Below are 17,854 nucleotides of genomic sequence, written 5' to 3'. Positions count from 1 at the left end.
TCATGCCAGGTTCGGACAGAAGGCCCGGACATGCCGAGCCCCGTGCACCTTCGGCAGGCCGGGAAACGGCCGGGCCGGCGTTCATTACCAGCCATGAGCGCCGGCCACATGGGCAACTTACTGTTCATCATGGATAAAGCGTCCAGACGGCGCTTCCTGTGCGACACCGGCGCCCAACTGAGCGTCATACCCGCCTCTGACCAGGACAGGCAGGCCGCGGGTTGCGGCCCCTCCTTGGTTGCGGCCAACGGATAGACCATCCGCACCTTTGGCCCGCGCAACGTCACCCTCTGCTTCGGCGGCCAACGCTTTGCTTGGACGTTTGTAACCGCAAACGTGCCCATGGCTCTGCTAGGCGCCGACTTCCTCTGCGCACACGGACTGCTGGTGGACGTCCAACGGCGTCGTTTAATCAACGCCGAAACCTTCAGCTCGCTGGTATGCACATTGAGCAGCTCCGCGCCGACCGAGCTGGCATGCGCCGTCCCGGCGGCGAACGAGTTTGCTTGCCTGCTCACGGAGTTCCCAGCCCTCACGCGGCCGACGTTTTCGGCCGTCGCAGTACGGCATGGGATCGAGCACCACATACCAACCACGGGCCCGCCGGTCTACGCCAGGGCCCGCCGCCTCGACCCAGCCAAGCTCGCCATGGCGAAGGCTGAATTCGACGCGTTGGAGCACCTCGGCATCGTGCGGCGCTCCGAAAGCGCGTGGGCCTCGCCACTGCACATCGTGCCAAAGCCGGGGGGTGGATGGCGCCCGTGTGGCGACTACCGCCATCTCAATGACGCTACCACCCCCGACAGGTACCCAATCCCGCATATCCAAGACTTCTCCGCCCGTCTGGCGGGACGGGTCATTTTTTCGAAAATTGATCTCATACGGGGATATCACCAGGTACCTGTCAGGGCGGCCGACGTCCCTAAAACGGCAGTCATCACGCCGTTCGGCTTATTCGAAATCTTGCGGATGCCATTTGGTCTCAAGAACGCGGCTCAGGCGTTCCAGCGCTTGATGGACGGCGTGCTGCGTGACCTGCCGTTCCTTTTTGTTTACCTGGACGACATCCTCGTCGCCAGCACGTCCCGGGCCGAGCACCTCCTCCACCTCCGAACACTGTTCGGGCGCCTCAGCGAGCACGGCCTCATCGTCAACCTGGCCAAATGCCACTTCGGCACGACGGCCGTTGATTTTTTGGGCCACCACATCACCAAGAACGGGGCCGTGCCGCTGCCAACCAAGGTCGAGGCCATCACCACGTCCCCGCGTCCCCGCACCATAAAAACCCTGCAGGAATTCCTGGGAATGGTGAATTTTTATCACCGCTTCATGCCCCGCGCTGCTCAACTCATGCGGCCCCTCTACGAAGCCCTCCAGGGCAAGCCGGCCAAACACGACATCGCCTGGTCCGCAACAATGGATGCGGCCTTCCAAAGCTCAAAGCGGGCCCTCGCCGACGCAACACTGCTCGCTCACCCAGTGCTCAACGCTCCCATCGCCCTCACCACAGATGCCTCCGACTACGCAGTGGGCGCCGTACATGAGCAATGGGTGAACGGGGTTTGGCAGCCACTCGCTTTTTTCAGCCGGCAGCTCCGTCCGAACGAGCTCAAATACAGCACGTTTGACCGGGAGCTCCTCGGTCTACACCTGGCCATCCGCCATTTCCGCCACCTCCTGGAGGGCCGACCTTTCACGGCGTTCGTCGACCACAAGCCGTTGGTTTACGCCATGGCCAAGGTCACGGAGCCGTGGTCGGCCCGCCAACAGCGCCACCTCTCCGCCGTGTCGGAGTTTACCACGGACATCCGGCACGTCGCCGGCAAAAACAACGCCGTGGCCGACTGTCTTTCCCGGGCCAGCGCGAACGCGGTCCACCTGGGCATGGACTTTGCGCTTATGGCGGCGGACCAAACCACCGACACCACGGTGCAAGCCCTCCGGGCGGCGGACACGGGCCTCCGCCTGGCCGACATCCCCTTCGCGGACACTGTCCTGCTCTGCGACGTCTCCCAAGGCCAGCCTCGCCCCATCGTGCCCGTCACCTGGCAACGCCGCATCTTCGCCTCCCTCCACGGCCTTTCCCACCCGGGCCGGAAAGCTTCCCAGAAGCTGGTGTCGGCGCTATTCGTCTGGCACGGCCTTCGTCGGGACGTCCGCGATTGGACCAGCACCTGCACGGCCTGCCAACGGGCCAAGGTCCACCGACACACCCAGGCCCCGCTGGCACCTTTCACTATGCCCGAACGACGTTTCGACCACGTCAACGTGGATCTGGTGGGCCCCCTCCCCCCATCACGGGGGTTCACACACCTGCTCACCATGGTGGACAGGACCACAAGGTGGCCGGAGGCCGTTCCCCTCGTCTCCACCACCACCGCCGACGTGGCGCAGGCTTTCATCGCCACCTGGGTCGCCCGCTTCGGTGCACCGGCGGACATCTCGTCAGACCGCGGACCACAGTTCACCTCCGAGCTGTGGGGCGCGGTCGCCCGCAACCTGGGGGTCAAGCTTCACCGTACTACGGCCTACCACCCCCAAGCAAACGGGTTGTGCGAGTGATTCCACCGCTCCATGAAGGCCGCGCTCATGGCCGGCCTTCAAGACGGCGGTTGGGCCGACCGGCTGCCGTGGGTCCTTTTGGGCCTCCACACGGCCCCCAAGGAGGACCTCCAGGCATCCACCGCCGAGCTTGTCTATGGCCAGGTGCTACGCGTCCCGGGCGAATTCGTGCCCGACGCTACCAGTCCCTGGTCCGCAGCTCACCAGCGCTCGGACCTCCAGGAGGCCGCCCGACGGTTTGCCCCCGTGCCAACATCCCACCATGGTGACCCCCAGTCCTACGTCCCCCCAGCACTTTGCACAGCGGAGTATGTTTTTGGGCATCATGACGCACATCGGGGGCCACTCCGGCCGCCGTATGACGGGCCCTTCCGGGTGCTGCGACGGGACGACAAGTCGTTCGTCATCGACATCGGCGGCAGGTCGGACCGGATTGCGGTGGACCGCCTCAAGCCGGCGCACGTGGACGTCGACCACCCTCCATGGGTGGCCCTTCCGCCGCGGCGAGGCCGCCCCCCGTCCACGGTGCCCCCCACTCGACTGCCCACCACCACACCGGACCCCCTCCCATGACCCGCCAGGGGTCGCTTCGGCCGGGTCATCAGGACCCCCCTCAAATTGACCCTGCCGGTGCAAGTCGATTCTGGGGCGACGTGTGTAGCGGCTACCGCTGGGTTTTCACAATCGCCTTGCACCTATCAAGGACGTGGAGCGATCACCATTCCGGGCTCGTCCAGGATGCCCGGGCAGGCTCGCCCTCAACTTGCCAGGCCGCAGCCAGGACGCTGGGCCACGCCCCCTCTCGCCTTTCCTGGGCAAACGCTACGGGATAATATGTATATATATTGCTGCCCGATAAACGGGCTTTTCAGAGTGCCTGAGTGTTTGGTTTGATTAAAGCAACTCGGATGAATTCCAGCTTTTTGTCGCGTCCATTCTTCCGATCGACGTGGGAGCCCCAGCTCCTTCACCATATGCATTTTCTCGCACGAACAACTCCGAAAACTCATATTTAACCACAAATTAGACTTACGAGCTTATTTACAAGTCATCCATTCAAAGTAGACCGGTTTGTTTACAATGGCGTAGTAATCGCGTCTCCGCTCGTGCCAAGCTAGATGGTCGAAAAACGGCAACTGTTGGTAATAATTTTAACTCTAATTTAGATAAACATTTATATTATTTTATCATGTTGTAAAAAGAGGCAACTTTCGGGTCATGATTACATAAATTTATTATGAAACGAAAGAAATTATTTAGGGACTATTTTGTTTCGCGTTTCCGCGGTGTCTTCCGTTGTACTTTCGTGCTAAGCCAGTGTTTTGAATGCAATCGATAGCCCTAGGCTCTTTATCCGGGAAAAACAAAATACTGAAGCCATTTCGGATTTATTTAGCTGATTTAAAAGGAAGATATATCCAACAATAATAATGGGATTAATGTATTTTTCAAGTTTAGCTCGCATTCAGGGGGCTTTGTTTACTTCGAGACACTTGTGCTGAGATGCGTTTTTCCCAGACCTGGTCTAGACACAATGGTAGAGACACACGTGAGTGCGAGAAATCTGGAATAACGTGCCATGTATCTGATCATCTCCAGTCTCTTATATGCAAAATTAACACTAACGTAGCATATTATGTTGATTCCACAGAAATAACGTCGGAATTGGTATCGTCATGTCTGAAAACATACAAAACGAGACTTCATACATATCTGTATCCTATATAGATTAGAATATATGAGAATTAAGACACTCTTGGCATAATCGGTGGCAGCCATCTTGGATTTATCAGTTTGGCCCAACCGAACAAGGTTGAACAGTCTGTGGTCTCTGTATCTGTAATCAGCATGTTAGAATAAGTTAGAAACCCACTTCAAGTGATTGTAAAGATGTATACACATGCGAAGTACAATGTTCTAATGGAAAGTTGTTAGTTTCGATTCAAGAGGGGGTGACACGGTTGAAACGTAATTTTGAGGCAGAATAGACACTTTCTCAGAGGGTTTCCCAAGTTAAAATGTTTTCTTATACACATAAGTACAAAATAAAACACAGAAACCTAATATCGAAGAGGTGCAGACGAATTTTGTTTTTTTAAGGGATCACCCCACGGACTATGATTTCCAAGCTGATGGCAGATGACTGAGCAAAAGAGAGGGTGAAGAGAACATCGAGAGGGTGTGAAAGAGTGGCAGAGCAGGATTTTAGGACACATGGGCTGATGCCGTCTGGTGCGGTTGCTGAATCAGAGTCGAGGATTGACAGAAACTTCTCCACCTTGTCAGGAGAGAAGGACACAGAGTCCAGAAGCAGCTCGGTACGATTGGGTACGGTGGGTACAGAGAGAGACGAGTTTGGGACACAAGATTTTGAGGCAAACACAGAGTTGATGCATTCAGCTTTTTCATGTGCAGAGTCAGCTGTGTAGCCATTTGAGGTAAGGGAGAGGATGGAGGGGAACAAACACCAGAAACAGATTTGACAAGACGCCACTAGAATTTGGAAGAGGGAGACAGGTTTGAGAGTTCAGTCTTGAGGCAACAACAACAACAACAACAGGCATTTTAAGGCCATTTTCCCTGTCAGAGCGACGGTTAGCCTTGTGGGCCCCATGACAATCTTTTCTATTTTGCCCTATTTTCTACATCTCCCCCTTGTTAACCCCCTTGCTCGCATTTCTTCTTCTTTTAACTTTAGCCAAGTCTTTCTCGGGCTTCCCCGTCCTCTACTTCCTTCTACATTCATTTCCATCACTCTTCTCAACCAGTCAATTTCATCATTCCTCAACACATGACCAAACCATCTCAACCTGTTTCTCTCCACAGCATCCATCACAGGCTCTATTCCCATCATCTTTTGCAATTCATCATTTGTCTTCCTCTTTCTCTCAATGATACTCCACACATCCACCGAACCATTCGCATTTCCACCCTTTCCAGCCTTTGTTGCTGCTCTACGTTAATTACCCATGTCTCGCTCCCATAAATCATAACACTTCTCACACATGCAGCATACACCTTTCCCTTCAGCTTCGACGACACTCCCCTCCTCGTCAGCATGTGGTCTTATCTCGTCGTCAATCTTGAGAGTCGAGAGATATTGTTTCCTGGCTCTCCTGAGGGTGGACACACACTTGTTCCGGGCTTTGTGAAAGGAATTGAGATTGCTTTCCTTTGGATTTGCCTTCCAGGAGGCAAAAGTAAGTTGTTTCAGGCCAACTGTCTCATCACAAGATTCCGTGTACCATGGACGGGAGGAAGGGTATGACAACTGAAGACTCGATGAGATAAATCTGTGCATGAGAGAGAGAGCAATTTAATTTGGAAGAATTCCCAGGATGAGTTGATGTCAGAGGCAGTGGAGATGGGAGACCAGTCCAGATGATTGAGGGCTGCTTGAAGCCCATGCCAGTTGGCCTGAGTGAAATGACAGAATAGTCGACGCTGAGGAGGCTCTCTGAGAATGGCCAGAGAGATGTCCACTTTAACAAGCATATGGTCAGATGAACCGATTGGAGCAGAAGAAGAGCAGCAGATATTTGCAGGGAAGTTTGTCATAACCAAGTCCAGAAGAGAGTATGTTCCGTTGACTGAGATCCGGGTCGAGAAAATGACAGATTGTGTCAGTCCCAGTTGGTTGCAGAAGTCCTTTGCTGAGGTGCCATGGCTAGTGAGAGCGGTACCCACACCCAGCCAGCTGGCAGGATGACAGTTGAAGTCACCACATATGAGGAAGAGAGAGTTGGGATGAGTGGATATAAGTTGGTCCATGTTGTCAGACAGCGAAATGTAAATGGAGTCATCACTGTTTGATGGATGGTACATTGGTACAACACACATATGAAGAAAAGGTGGGAGCGAAGGGGAAGCCATAGCTCGAGGGACTCCTGGGGTTGAGGTTGAGAGAGGGCAGTGCAAGGAGATTGAGGAAGAAATTTGTGAAGAAAAGTGTGTTATTGTAATTTACTGTGGAAAGAAAAGTGTTATTTATAAAGAGTGTTCGGTGTTGCACTCACTGCTTTGTGAAGGAAACTGTCACCGTGTAACATTTTAACTCATTCAGTTTCATGTTATCAGATGTCCAATTCTGAAAAGAAAGTGAGGATTTCTGCATCTGTGAATGTTGAGTCTCTTTACAACTTTCACAAGGGTAAGATCATCCAGATATTTAAAATACGGGATGGGACTTTTCCTCATTTTGGACCGAAATCATTTATCATTACAAAAACCATTTTGGTTATGGAGAGGCATTGCGTCAGTGGCAGACGCGCCCACAGAGAAATGATGCAACCAGCAGCCGAGTGGCTGCACACGAACCTCCCACCACCATGCATGCAGTCTTTGTTTTAAGATAGACTTAACTTGGGAAGTTATCAATGGTTTATCCGCAGGCACGGATCGATGCTTTGTGTCCGCAGGCCCGGATCGATGCTTTGTGGCTGCAGGCCCGGACCAGAGATCACAATGATGAGACAAAACAGAACAAAGAACCAAGAAGCCAAATGAGACAAACCGATGCTACGTTCCTGAGCTGGTCTCGTCCGCCACGTGCAGGCGCCGCCATTCCCATTACCCTTGTGATTGAGGGAGACTAATGGCAGTGGTAACCTGTATTAATGAGAAGGTAGACGAGGTACAAGCGGAAACTCTGAGAAGGTGATGAGCAGCGAATGACGTCATGTTTATAAGCACAACGTGAATCTCACAGCCGAGGAGGAGAAAAACGTTACGTCTTTACTAATTGAATTGGAGACGAACTTCAATCCAGGGAGAAATATGATTTTTTAACGACACGTGTTCGGCAGGTATAAGGAAGAAGAAGAAGAATCAATTGATAATCTTGTTTCACGTCAAAGAGAGAAAGCAGCATCTTGTGAATATAGATTATTGAAAGAGGAGCTGAAGAGAGACAAAATCGTTCTCGTCGTAAGGCAGGTGTAAGGAAGAAGAAGAAGATGAATCAATTGATAATCTTGTTTCACGTCAAAGAGAGAAAGCAGCATCTTGTGAATATAGATTATTGAAAGAGGAGCTGAAGAGAGACAAAATCGTTCTCGTCGTCGTGAGAGTACATGGCGTCACCTCCTGGGGTAACGTGATTTACCTGTCAACGTGGTGATTGAGACAATGAGACATGTCAAGTGGAGGAGCTCACGCACATGCGGATCAGAACAATGGAGCACGTGGACGGACAACCGTGACATATGTAAATACTGTGGTAATGCAAACACACGAGGAAGAAAACACTGTCCGACCTATGGTAAAACATGCAGATCATGTGGCAGAGCTAATCACTTTACCATGGTATGCTTTAAGGAAGATGTCTTGTACAAACTACAAAGGCACGGGCATTCACACTTGTAGATGCACGCGACACCTTTCTGCAATGCAAGGTAGATGCGGAGAGCAGTTACATGACAACATTCTGGATCCCCTGGGGCAGGTAACGGCGGCTCAAACTGCCTTGTGGAGTCTCCGTAGCACCAGAGGTGTACCAACGCAAGCAGCATGAGCTATTGGTGGAGTAGAGCTGATTGTAGAAGACATCCTCATGGGTGGCTGCAGAGACACAGATGATGAGGCAGACCGTGACCATGATGCAAAGTTACTGGTGTTGATGGACCGCTGCAGACAGGTTAAACTTAGACTTGGTCTGAAGAAGCTACAGTTCAAAGTGACAAAGGTCCGTTTCCATGGATACATAATGTCTTCAAATGACCTGAAAGCTGATCCTGAAAAGGTGAGGGACAACCTGGAAATGTCGCACGCAACAGACGTAAGGGTGGTCCATCATTTCATCAGCTTTGTGACCTCCCTTGCCAAATTCATGCCACGCCTCTCTGAGGTTTGTGACCCGTTGAGGAGACTGCTGGACAAGGATACGATATGGCATTGCTACCGAAACACGATGCTGCTGTGGAGGAAATAATGTGCTTGGTCACCACTGTGCCTGTATTGATGTACTATGACATCTCAAAGCCAGTCACCATACAAAGTGACCCAAGGCAAAATGGGCTTGGGTGCTGTCTCATGCAAGAGGGACAACCAGGTGCATTTGCATCAAGGGCACTAACGCTGATGCAGAAAAACTATATACAGATCGAAAAAGAATGTCTGATCATTGTGTTTGCCTCTCACCGCTTCCACCACTACCTGTATGTCGAGGAAGTGATCACGGCAGAGACTGATCACAAGCCGCTCATTGCCATTTTCAGCAAGCCCCTCCTAAGCGCACGAAAGCGACTCCAGAGCATGCTTCTCATATTACAAAACAACAGCCTCAGGGTTGTGTACAAGCCTGGGCCTACAATGTACATGAGCGACATGCTCAGCAGGGCAACAACAGCGGTCAGGACTCAAAGTGCGGAACATGAGCGACACTTAGTTTGTAGCATGCAGCAGGAGCAGTTTGATGTGGAGCATATCATTCAGGCAGATTACCTGAACGTCACTGATTGACGCCTGCTTCAGATCAGACAACACACAGACAGAAACTAAAACTTGCAAGCACTAAAAGTTGTTGTCTTGCCAGGATGGCCTGACCAGAGAGAGAGGAGACATCTCTTGCTGCTCGAGATTACTGGCGATACAGAGACCAAATCGGTGTGCAGAATGGCGTGCTGATCAAAGGTCATAGAGTTGTCATACTGAAGTCACTAACACCCAGAGATGCTGATGTTGGAACCCATCTGTGGATCGGTCCCATCGGCCGATGGGTCTGACCCGTTTGCGGATCCGCAGATGGGTCGCCCGACCCATCTGTGGATGCACGAGAAATGACAATGCAGACCCATTGTCCGATGGGTCTGCGCCATCTGCGGATGTGTTGTTCACCTTGAAGGAATGTGTATGCATCAATGGTGGATGAGTATGTTTATTTGAACCTAAAAATAAGCAATTGATGTCATAAATGTTTATAAAGCTGTCCGTGACATGTGGTTTGTCGATAACCATTTGACATCAATTGCTTATTTTTAGGTTCAAATAAACATACTCATCCACCATTGATGCATACACATTCCTTCAAGGTGAACAACACATCCGCAGATGGCGCAGACCCATCGGCCGATGGTTCTGCATTGTCATTTCTCGTGCATCCACAGATGGGTCGGGCGACCCATCTGCGGATCCGCAAACGGGTCAGACCCATCGGCCGATGGGACCGATCCACAGATGGGTTCCAACACTGACACGAATCCACTCCAGCCACATTGGAGGGGAAACAGCTACAGACAAGCTCGTGATACTCTCTACTGGCCAAACTTGCAAACAAAGATGAAAGACTTTGTCAGTAAATGTTCCATGTGCAATGAATATGCACATGAGCAGCAGAAGGAGACTATGATGTCGCAGGAGTTGCCCACACGGCCCTTGCAAATTATCAGCATGGACTTATTCAAGAACACTGGCAAAGATTTCCTCCTGATGGTCGATCACTACTCTCACCTCTGGGAAATTGAGCTTCTCCCAGATTTGTCTGCCGAGACAACATCCGGTGATGCAAGGCGCAGTTTTCACGTCACGGTCAACCAGACCGTGCGATCTCTGACAATGGGCCTCAATTTACAGGTGAGCAATTCAGACTCTTTACCACAGAATGGGAATTTGAGCATCTCACCTCCTCTCCATGACACCCAAAAGCCAACGGGAAAGGCGAGTCTGTCATCAAATTCGTAAAGAGCCTGTGGAAGAAAGCTACGTGTGATGGCAATGACTCCTGGAAGGCCATACTCCAGTGGAGGAACACACCGTGGAGAACAAGGATGGCAGCCCAGTGCAGCGCTTGATGTGTAGAAGGTTGAAGACGCCTTTACCTAAGATTTATGGCATGATATTTCAAAAGATTGGGGACAGCGTATGACAAAATTTGGTGGATGAGTTTGTTGGTTGACAACAAGCAGATTCGGTTTTGGTTCAGGTCCGAATCCAGATGCTGCCTATCAGTGGGATCCAAAACGGAAACACTTCATGTCGATGAGGTATGTTCTACCGAGTGCTGTTCTTTCCTTCTTCCGATGATTTCAAACAAATTTTAAACCTGATGTTCTGAGCAAAGGCCCAACAAACGGAATTGAACTTCTCTGAACAGCTGTGGTTTGCTTGGAACAAAAGTGAAGAGCACATTTTTCCTCCCACATTCAAACTGTAATGGTATATTTTGTATGTACCACAATCTGCTCCCTTCCTGGTGCATGATCTTGACACTCATCAATCGGACCTTGAACCCTTTATAGTGGGGCAACTTAGCATAACAATTGTGCATTTTGTGAGGAAAGCACCAAATTTGGCACACTAGTAGACTATCATATTATGAAACGATCTGGATATTGGGCCATCTCAGATTCAGAGATTTGATTTTTGCAAGATTTCGATTCGATTGGGATCGAAGAGAACACCTTCTTCGTCCTCTGTACAGTGAAGTTGCCAGCCCTGATTTATCTGGCTACATCTGTGTGCTTCATTGGGAGTGCAACCATGTCCCTCAGGTGAACAGGGACCCACCTGGCATAGTGTGTGTGGTCTAAGGCATGGAACCATGGGAACAGTTCCGTCAGGGCATCAAGGTGCATCGTGAATGAAGCCTGCCGCAGAGAACGCACGTGGACCAGTACCAACATCTCTAGTTCCAGCACAGTTGCCCAGTACTGAAAGTTGGGAATGTTTTCTCTCTGGTGACACCAGTCTTTGAACTCAGGCAGGTCTTCTGCATCATCAGCATATGTCATACAGTGGCGTTCATACGCACGGTGTTGCAGGATGTGCAGTGCCGCTGCAGTGATTTGATGAGCTCTTCTTGTGCGGGTGACGTGGGAAGCTCGCAGGAAGGAGTCGGCCGTCCCTGGCGTTGCAATCTCAGCTTGCAAATCTGCAAAATCTGCAAATCTTGCAAAAAATTAAATCTCTGAATCTGAGATGGCCTAATATCCAGATCTTTTCATAATATGATAGTGTGGCGGACACGATGGCTCGCATGGTGCGGTGACATCATTCCATGCACCAAGAGGGTGTCGGCCACGCCCGAGGGGTAGGCGTGGCCTCGGGATATACACGGGGCGCGCAGCCCCGAGCACGTCAGTGCTATAGTTGAGCTTTGGAATAAAGACTCTTTTTGGTTACCCGCGTTGTTGCTTATCTTCTTGGCAAACAAGTCGTGCGCATAGCACCGCACTTCACTGGTGACCTCGACGCTGGTTCAGCCGCCGCTGACCAACAGAACACGCCATGTCAAACAATGCGGTGAAGCTCCCTGAGTTTTGGGAAGCTCGGCCGAGGTATGGTTCATGCAGGCCGAGGCACAGTTCCAACTTCGAGGCGTAACGGCGGATGAGACACGTTATTACCACGCCTTCGACGCCCTCGGGCCTGGCACAGCCGCCCGAGTCATGTCCGTCCTGCGTAACCCACCCGCCAACCACAGGTACGAGGCGCTCAAGCATCTCCTCATCGCCACGTTCGGCCTCACGGAGTGCGAACGGGCCGACCGCCTCCTGGACCTTCCCGAACTCGGCGACACACAACCATCGGTCCGGATGGACTACATGATGTCGCTGCTGGGTGACAAAGCACCGGATTTTTTATTCCGGGCGCTCTTTCTATGCCAGCTACCGGCACAGGTACGCCTCGCGTTGGCCGGTTCCAAAATAAAGGAACCCCGCGCTCTGGCCGTCGAGGCCGACAAGTTTTTCGCGGCTTGTGACACGTGGGCGAGAGTCGGTGCGGCCGTCGCGGATCCCGAGGCTGATGCTGCTGCACACCTCGTGGATCCCGAGGTTGATGCCGATGCACACCTCGTGGTCGCCACCACGCCCCGCCCACCACCACCGCGAAAGCCGCGGCCTCCGCCTCCGCCACAAACCTGGTGCCATTTCCACGCCAGGTTTGGCCACAAGGCTAGGAATTGTTGCCCGCCATGCTCGTTTGGCAAGTCGGCAAACGCCCGGACCGGCGCTCAGTAGCGGCTTTGAGCGTCGGCCTTTCCAGCAGCCTCCTTTTTGTCATGGACTCCTTGTCCAGGCGTCACTTCCTCTGCGACACAGGCGCACAGGTGAGCATTATCCCCGCCTCCATGTCCGACAAGGGAACCGCGGGCTGGGGCCCCACGTTGCTTGCAGCCAACAGTACACCCATATGCACATTCGGAAAGCGCTGCCTCTCCCTGCGGTTCGGAGGGCAACGCTTTCAATGGACATTCGTAACTGCCAGCATGCCCATGGCATTGCTCGGTGCGGACTTCCTATGTGCAAACGGGTTGTTGGTGGACGTAAAGCATAGACGCCTCATCCAGGCCGAAACGTTCAGCTCGCTTGCTTGCGCGCTGAGCAGTTCATTGGGCCGCTCCCTGAGCAGCTCACCGAGTGGCTCGCCAAGCGGCTTGCTGAGCGGTTCGGTCCCGGCGAGGTTGGTCTGTACGCTTCCGGCAGCGGACAAGTTCACCCGCCTCCTCACCAGCTTCCCAGCCCTCACGCGGCCCACCTTCTCGGCGGTGGCCATCAAGCATGGGGTGGAACATCGCATCCCCACCGTCGGGCCACCGGTCTACGCCCGGGCACGCTGCCTCGAGCCGACGAAGCTCGCGGTGGCGAAGGCGAAGTTCACTACGCTGGAGCGGCTGGGCATCGTACTGCGCTCCAAGAGCGCTTGGGTGTCCCCACTGCACATCATGCCGAAGCCCGGCAGGGAATGGCGGCCGTGCGGAGACTACTGCCGCCTCAACAATGCCACCACCCCCGACCACTAGCCGGTCCCTCACATTCAGGACTTTTCCGCCCAGTTGGCGAAAATGTCCTTCTTTTCTAAGGTGGACCTCATCCGTGGATAATACCAGGTCCCCGTCAGGCCGGAGGACATACCGAAGACGGCCGTCTTTACACCATTCGGCCCCTTCGAGTTTCTTCGGATGCCATTCGGGTTGAAGAATGCGGCTCAGGCATTCCAACGGTTGATGGACAGCGTTTTGCGCGACTTGGATTGCGTTTACGTCTACCTGGACGACATCATCGTCGCAAGCGCGTCCCGCGACGAGCACCTCCACCACCTCCGCACGCTCTTCGAATGCATGGGCCAGCATGGCCTAATCGTAAACCCCGCCAAGTGCCGGTTCGGCATCGCCGAAATCGACTTTTTGGGGCACCGCGTCACCAGGCATGGGGCCACCCCCTTACCGGCAAAGGTGGAGGCAGTCAAGGGGTTTCCGCACCCCTGCATGATCAGGGGGCTTCAGGAGTTCCTGGGCATGGAGAACTTTTACCACCGTTTCCTGCCCCGCGTCGCCCAGCTCCTGCGCCCCCTGCACGAGGCCCTCCGGGGGAAGCCAGGCAAAGGTGACGTCATTTGGACTGAGCAGATGGACGTGGCGTTCACGGTCGCGAAGCTCGCCTTGGCTAACGCCACCATGCTCGCGCACCCGGCGTTCGATGCACCGATTGCTCTCACCACCTACGCGTCGGACTATGCGGTGGGCGCGATGCACGAGCAATGGGTGTGTGGCGCTTGGCAACTGCTGGCGTTTTTCAGCCGGCAGCTTCGCCCGCACGAACGCCGGTACAGCACCTTCGACTGCGAGTTGCTTGGGATCCACCTGGCGGTCCGGCACTTCCGCCATCTGCTCGAGGGCCGTTCCTTCATGGCCTTCTTCGACCACAAGCCCCTGGTCTTCACGATGGCCAAGCTCGCCGAGCCATGGTCGGCCCGGCATCAGCGTCACCTCTCGGCCGTGTCCGAGTACAAGACGGATATCCGGCACGTCGCGGGAAAGGACAACCCGGTGGCGGATTGCCTTTCCCGGTCTGTCGCCCACGCAGTCCACCCCGGGATCGACTATGCCCGGATGGCGGCGGACCAGACCGCTGACCCCGACGTCCAGGCCTTGCGGACCGCCGTCACGGGCCTCCGCGTCACCAAGGTGCCATTCGACCGCGCGGCCACGGCCCTCTTGTGCGACGTCTCCCTCGGGAGGCCTCGCCCCATCGTGCCCACGGGCTCCGGGTTTTTGACGCCATCCACGGCCTGTCCCACCCGGGCACGAAGGCCTCCCAGAGACTGGTCGCCGACAAGTTCGTCTGGCATGGCCTCCAGAAGGCCGTCGGCGATTGGACCAGGACGTGCCTCGCGTGCCAGCGCACGAAGGTGCACCGCCACACCCAGGCCCCGTTGGCCCCGTTCACGGTGCCCGAACGTCGGTTCGACCACGTTCATGTGGACTTGGTGGGACCTCTGCCCCCTCGCGGGGTTTCACCCACGTCCTCACCATGGTGGACCGCACCAGGCATGCCTTTGGCGGCGACTATGGCGGCGGATGTCGCGCAGGCATTCATCGCCACCTGGGTTGCCCGGTTCGGTGCCCCCTCGGACATCTCATCTGACTGCGGCCCCCAGTTCACCTCGGAGCTCTGGGGGGCGGTCGCACGGGGGCTCGACGTCCAGCTGCACCGCACCATGGCCTACCACCCCCAGGCCAACGGCCTGTGCGTGCGCTTCCACCGCTCCTTGAAGGCCGCGCTCCGGGCCACCCTCCGCGACGGCGGCTGGGTCGACAGGCTCCCCTGGGTCCTGCTGGGCCTCCGGCCGATGCCCAAGGACGACCTGCGCGCATCCGCGGCAGAGTTGGTCTTCGGACAACTGCTGCGGGTGCTGGGCAAGTTCCTCCCCGACTCCACGGCACCATGGTCCGTGGCGCAGCAGCGCTCCGCACTGCAGGAGACTGCCCGGAGGTTCGACGCGGTGCCGACGGTGCACCACGGGTGCCCGCCAAAGCACGTCGTCCCGGAGCTTCGCACGGCGGAGTACATGTTCAACCGCCATGACGCCCACCGGACACCGCTGCGGCCCCCATGCGACGGGCCCTTCCACGTGCTGGAGACCGGGGCGAAACACTTCACCTTCGACATCGGCGGTACTCCTGACCGCGTTTCCGTGGACCGCCTCAAGCCGGCCCACCTTGATGTGGACCACCCCCCGCCAGTGGCTCGGCCCCCGCGTCGGGGCCACCCCCCGGCGGGCGGACCTCCGGCACCGCCCAGCCCCACCGGCACGCCCCCCCCCCCGGTCCTGCACCCATCCCAGGTGCCGCCGGGGGCATCCCAGATGACATCCCGGCATCCCAGACGCCGCCAGCCGCCAGAGGGCACTTCGGCCGGTCATCCGTTTGCCCCGCAAACTGACCCTTTAGGTTCGTGGGAATTCTGGGGGGGGGGGCGTGTGGCGGACACGATGGCTCGCTGGCGCGGTGACATCATTCCGCGCACCAAGAGGGTGTCGGCCACGCCCGAGGGGTAGGCGTGGCCTCGGGATATACACGGGGTGCATAGCCCCGAGCACGTCAGTGCTATAGTTGAGCTTTGGAATAAAGACTTTTTTTGGTTACCCACGTTGTTGCTTATCTTCTTGGCAAACAAGTCGTGCGCATAGCACCGCACTTCAATACTCTACTAGTTTGCCAAATTTGGTGCTTTCCTCACAAAATGCACAATTGTTATGCTTTTTTTAGCTTAGCTGCCGGACTATGATGACTTCAGGTACGACAAGTCCTGTTTGTGTACAAATATGACAAAGTCTTACCTGCAGATGAAACACACCTGCGATCCATTACATTATGATGCTTTGCAGTGGTTCACCTCTGTGGTAACCCTCTATGGTAACCGTTCACCTTTTACAAAGATGGTAACTTATCTGAATATCCAAACAGTATCATCTTTCTGAGTTCACTTCACCACAAATACAGGTGCTCGTTATCCATACCTGGTATAGTGAATACCACTTTACACAGGTGCTCCATTCTCAAAAAGGAATGAAGAATACTCCGCAGACCGTGGATCAAAGGTCATGATAGTCCCACAAAAAGGTAAATCTTCTATAATTTGTTCATCAGATATGTCAACAGGTTACCTTCTATCAAAGGTTACCTGCCTGAAGAAACGTGCAGAGGAGAGTGGTGACGAATCCACAACCACAGGTGCTCATCCTTAAAAGAACGTTATCTTCCACCATTCTGCTAAATCATTCCGGAATGATGTGAAGGACACCTGTGAGAAACTGAGGAGAAGAAGAATCCAGAAGGTGATCCATCGCTGTTTATTCATCGCTATGTTTCTGCACCTGAATGTGCACCTGTGTCCCTCTATATTCACGTGACCTGGATGGTGACTGATGCAACTCCAGAGATGAATGAGTCAGACATAAAAGTGAAACTGAGTGAGAGAAATCGGGAAAAAGTACTGAATATGGATCAAGGAATTTGTGCACCTGTAGCAGGTATCCCCACTGGCATTTCACACCTTAAAACAAACCAGGAGTAAAGAAGTAGTTCAAATGTTGAACCGTTTTATCAATATCATCATGTATCAAATAGCCATAGATGTATCGCTTCCATGTCACGGACTAGTGAGGAGGACCAGGAACTAGGTGAGCTCTTGATTCCCACAAACCTGAAAGGTGGAAAATTCACTCAAAGTGCCATTGGTAACCTGGACTTCCATGAACACACACGGGAAGGTACAACAACGCGTGGCACCACCCACAACATCTACCAACATTCAGGTAACGATGATGAGGTGTTGAAAGCTTTCACATCAGGACCATGAACCAAAACACCTGGAGAGCTCCATGGGCAGGAATTCAGCACTTCCAGACTGAGGTGAGTGGTCTAACCTTGAGAGATCGACAGCAAAGTTGTTCCTTGTGCGGCCGGAAACTTGTACAAGAACCAAGAGATACGAAGGTGTATTGTGTACATCAACATGGTGCTCGTACTAAAAAGGTGTGTGTAAGGTGAAAAAGCTGGCAGGTGGGAACAGCACCTTGAGGGATAAACATGCTGCCATACCTGATATCTGCGAGACACAGTAAACACGTGGCAGGTATCCCACAATACCTGATGGTGATGAAGAAACATCCACCACCAGATACATGTACAGAATTCCAACAGGTACATTTCACTGTGAGTGAAACTCGCCGTAAGTTCAATGGTGTTTGGACCGACGAGGCTTCAGAACAGAACCAAATATGGTGTTTAATCATGAATTCTTCTTCTTCTTTTGAATGCGGCACAAGGTGTCGGGGTGGCGTCACTGACTGAGTGCATTGGTGTGACGTAGATGACCAATGACCTGTGCAGGTTACGGTGGATTTGTTCTGTAATTTGTTCAGGATGCCGGCGACAGCTCACCTGCTCTTCACAAAGGACACCTTCGGTTCTTCAACGTTCACCAACTAATGTCGGTGAACCGGATTCCCGTTTAACGTTCATCCGAGAGACGGTACTCGCATTGATAGATCATCCTACCTGTGAAACACC

This window comes from Myxine glutinosa, chromosome 1 (genome assembly GCF_964187855.1).
Source record: "Myxine glutinosa chromosome 1, kmMyxGlut1.1, whole genome shotgun sequence".
Classification (NCBI taxonomy): domain Eukaryota; kingdom Metazoa; phylum Chordata; class Myxini; order Myxiniformes; family Myxinidae; genus Myxine; species Myxine glutinosa.
Note: the sequence above shows the minus strand (reverse complement) of the source record.